This window comes from Acomys russatus, chromosome 3 (assembly GCF_903995435.1).
Source record: "Acomys russatus chromosome 3, mAcoRus1.1, whole genome shotgun sequence".
Lineage (NCBI taxonomy): Eukaryota > Metazoa > Chordata > Mammalia > Rodentia > Muridae > Acomys > Acomys russatus.
In genome coordinates, this window is record NC_067139.1 from 79,265,955 (window position 1) to 79,270,559 (window position 4,605).

The window sequence follows — 4,605 nt, forward strand, 5'->3', positions numbered from 1 at the left end:
TAGGAACATAAGTCTTCAACTGGAGGCTAAAACTTGCAGGATTGTCTTTCATGTAAGTAGCGAAGGGCTTTGTCACTGCTGTTTCCTTCTTTCAGGCCTCCCATTGCTTATTGGGTGGCTTACAGTTGCGGAGGCGCAAAGGCACAAAGGTGCAAAGGCAACGCACACCCCACTGGCTTGACCACACCATTACATGCTAAGAAAAAGGCTACTCAATCTAAGGCCAAGTAGATGGATTAGTGAATCAAATGCTTGCAGTACTGGCGTGATGACCCGAGTTTGGGTTCCTGTAACCAGGTAAAAGCCGGGCACGGAGGTGAGCAACTGTATCCCAATGCTGTGGCTACCTGCATCATCAAGACAGCCAGGTGGTGAGCTCCATGTTCAGTGCCTCAAAAATGAAGAGAATGCTAGAGGAAGGTGTCAGCATCTGGCCTCCATGTGTGACTTGGTTAGGTTTCCATTGCTGTGATAAAGACCATGATCAAAAGCAACTTGGGGACGAGAGGGATTATTTCGCTTTACAGCTAGCAATCAGTCCATCATCGAGGGAACTCAGGGGAGGAAATTGAGAAACTGGTGGCAGGACTTGGAGAAGAAGCCATGAGGAGTGCTGCTTCCTGGCTTGTTCAGTTTGCTTTCTAACACAGCCCAGGACCACCTGCACAGGGACAGCACTGTCCACTGTGGCTTGGAGCCTTCCATATCGATCATCAACCAAAGAAATGTCCCATGGGGCTTGCCTACAGGCCATTCTGATAGGTCCATTTTCTCAAAGTTCCGACTTCTCAGATGATTCTAGCTTCTGCTGAGTTGACCAAAAAGCAAACCAAAACCAAAACGCAACAAAACAAAACTAACCAATGCAACATGCACACACATGTGCACACAGAAACATGCACACACTCAAAAAAGAACTTTAATTTTATACAGTGGAATAAATAGAGAAAGAACATCCAGGTCTATGCTGGTTTCTTTTTTTTTTACAGCCACATGATTTTACACGTGTGTGTGTGTGTGTGTGTGTGTGTGTGTGTGTGTGTATGTGTGTGTGCATGTGTGTGTTGTAAATAGATTCAATGTTATCCTCTGATATTTATCAACTTCAAATCCCACTTGGTTTACATGAGCCCCTAGACAGGATAGTGGCTTAAATGAGAACAGGCCCCTTAGGCAGGCTCATAGGCTTAAATACTTGGGTGGAATTAGGAACTGTGGCCTTCTTGGAGGAGTTGTGTCCCTGGGAACCTGCTTTGAGGTTTCTAAAGGCTGGTGTCATTCCCAATGTGCTCTCTATTTCTTGGCAGGGGCTCAAAATGGGAGCTCTTAGCTTCTGTTCTGCCATGTCTGCTGCCTACTCCCTGCTATTTCTGCTCCACCATCATGGACTTTAATCCTCTGGAGGCATAAGCCCAATCAAGTGCTTTATTCTATAAGTTGCCTTGGTTGAGGTGTTTTTCCACAACAATAGAAAAGTAAGACACTCTGTCTCAAAAACAAACAAACAAACAAAAGTTTCTGGCTGCCATATCTGTCATCCCACTCATCACCTGGGTTGATTTGACTGATCTGGTTAGCTAGGCAGGTATTCCTTCCTACTCGCCTCACCGCTCCCCGAAGCTGTTCGCTCAGTTTAAGTGGGTGACCGTCCTGAATAGAGGAAGACTGGTTTTCAGTGAAGGGTATATGAGTAGCTGCTGTTTCCTGCAAGAACCTCCAAACAAGTTCTGAAAAAAACAAAAAGAGGGGCTGGAGAGATATAGTCCAGCGGTAAAGAGTACTTGTTCTTTCTGGAGATGTGGGTTCAATTCTTAGCACCCATATGGTAGTTCACAACTGTCTCAAATTCCAGCTTTAGAGGTGTCCTCTTCTGACCTCTAAGGACACCAGGCTTGCATGAGCTACATGTATACAAGCAAAACACCCACACACATAAAATAAATATATCTTTAAAAAATGAATAACAAGGGCTGGGTGTGATGGTGAATGCCTTTAATCCAGTACTTGGGAGGCAGAAGCAGGCGGATCTCTGTGAGTTCAAGGCCAGCCTGGTCTACAGGACAGCCAGGGCTAAATAAATGAAAGGCAAGGGAGTAAAATGCCAGTTACTAGGGGCTGGTGCAGGTAGAGGTGATAATGACAACAGAATAATATAAGTAGTTACTGTCCCTCCAGGTTTTCAAGCAAGTTTTTATTATGTCGCTCAGGCTGGCCTATAACCAATTATGTAGCCCAGATTGGTCTTGAATTTGTGGCAATCCCCCTTGCCTGGCCTCCTGACGACTGGGATTAGAAGTATGTGCCACTGTATCCAGTACAGAATTATTCCCAGATGTGAGGTTTATGCATTTAACCCCAGTACTTGGAAGGCAAAAACAGGTCAGTTTAAAGCCAGACTGGGATACATAATGAATTTCAGGTCAGCCAGAGCTACTACATAGTGAGATGCCGACTAAAAACAAAATGAAACAAACAAAAAAAATCACTATAACAGGTAAACCAAGCAAGAATTTCAAAAGGGAGGAAGAGAGAAAGTGGGTGGGAAAAAGGAAGAAAGGAAGGCCAGGCATTCCAGCAGCAAAACAGCTGGTACCAAGTGAGAAGCTTTATGGAGCCACCCCAGGATGTCTCATTTAGTGTGTTGGGGGTGGCATGACAGGATAAATGGTGGGAGTGGCTAAATCCAGTCTGGGAGCCAAGAATGAATTCTAAGTCTGGGCATTGTGGTATAAGCCCTTTCTCTCTCTCTCTCTCTCTTTCTTTCTTTCTTTTTTTTTTTTTTTTTAATTTCTCTTTTTTAGCTTTTCTAGGCAGGGTACCACTACGTCATTCTGGCTGTCTTAGAATTTGCTCTGTAGACCAGGCTGAGCCTGAACTCTCAGAGATCTGCCTGTTTCTGCTTTCCAAGTGCTGCTGGCATTAAAGGCATGCTCCTTCAAACCAGGTGTATACTTAGCACTTGAGAGGCTATTTTGGCCACTTTGGTCTACATTGCAAATATCAGGCTAGCCAGTGCTATATAGTGACACACAATCGCATTTTTTAAAAAAGGAAAAAAGAAAAAAGAGGTGCAGTGGCCAGAGATATTGGAACCCTCTCAAGGGCGGTTACAAATAGTTGTTATAAGGAGTTACTAGTTAACTGACTTGGGTGCTGGGAACTGAATTGCAGTTTTCTGAAGAAAAGCAATCACTTTCAGTCACGGAGCCATTTTTTCCAGCTGCCTTCCCCCTTCAGATTTTTTTTTCTTTTTTTAGGTGTGGTGAACTTTATTGATGGTATTCAAGAGAGTAGGGCTCCCTGAGCCCTTTCCATTATTCTGGGTCTAGGATGGAAACTGTGAGGGGAGATGACTAGTGTCAGGGGCTGAGTTAGAACAGGCACTCCTCAGCAGTAGAGGGCCTCTCTCCTGCTCTCCTGTCCTTGATGGGGTGTGTGGTCCAGGGCTTCTTACTCCTTGGAGGCCATGTAGGCCAGGAGGTCCACCACACTGTTGCTGTAGCCATATTCATTGTCATACCAGGAAATGAGCTTTACAAAGTTGTCATTGAGGGCAATGCCAGTCCCAGCATCAAAGGTGGAAGAGTGGGAGTCACTGTTAAAGTCGCAGGAGACAACCTGGTCCTCAGTGTCGCCCCGGATGCCCTTTAGTGGCCCTCAGATGCCTGCTTTACCACTTTTTTGATGTCATCATACTGGGCAGGTTTCTCTAGTCTGCATGTCAGATCTATGATGGACATGTTGGGGGTAGGAACATGGAAGGCTATGCCAGTGAGCTTCCCCTTCAGCTCTGGGATGACCTTGCCCACAGCCTTGGCAGCACCAGTGGATGCAGGGGTGATGTTCTGGGCAGCCCCACGGCCATCATGCCACAGCTTTCCAAAGGGACCATCCACTGTCTTCTGGGTGGCAGTGATGGCATGGACTGTGGTCATGAGTCCTTCCACGATGCCAAAGTTGTCATGGATGACCTTGGCCAGGTGCCTAAGCAGTTGGTGGTACAGGAAGCATCACTGAAAATTTTGGTGTGTTGTCATAGTTCTTGTGGTTCACACCATCACAAACATGGAGCATTGGCAGAAGGGGCTGAGATGATGACCCTTTTGTCCCCACCCTTCAAGTGGGCCCTGGCCTTCTGCATAGTGCTGAAGATACCAGTGGACTCCACAACACACTCGGCACCAGCACCACCCCACTTGATGTTAGCAGGATCTCGTTCCTGGAGGATGGTGATGGGCTTCCCATTGATGAGAAGCTTCCTGTTCTCAGCCTTGACCATGTCATTGAACTTGCCATGGGTAGAGTCATACTGAAGCAGGTAGACCATGTAGAGGAGGTCAAATGAAGGAGTCACTGATGGCAACAATCTCCACTCTGCCAGATAAGAAGCCAGCTCTGGTAACCAGACACTCCTTCACCATCGTGTCAAGGGATGAGGCTGGCACTGCACAAGAAGATGCGGCTGTCTCTGAAACAGGAAGGAGCAGAGAACCCACAATTTTTAAAGGCTGTAAAAGAAACACACAGAAAAACAAGTGAAGAAATAGGGAGGTAGGGATGGCTCAAAGGATAATGTCACTTGGTGCCAAGCCTGATGACCTGATT

At 46.3% G+C, this 4,605-nt stretch overlaps 1 pseudogene; it reads right to left on the bottom strand.

The window, feature by feature from the left end:
- Nucleotides 1–3,439: 3,439 nt before the first annotated feature.
- On the bottom strand, nt 3,440–4,342 carry LOC127186729 (glyceraldehyde-3-phosphate dehydrogenase-like; annotated as a pseudogene).
- Between the last annotated feature and the right edge of the window lie 263 nt (nt 4,343–4,605).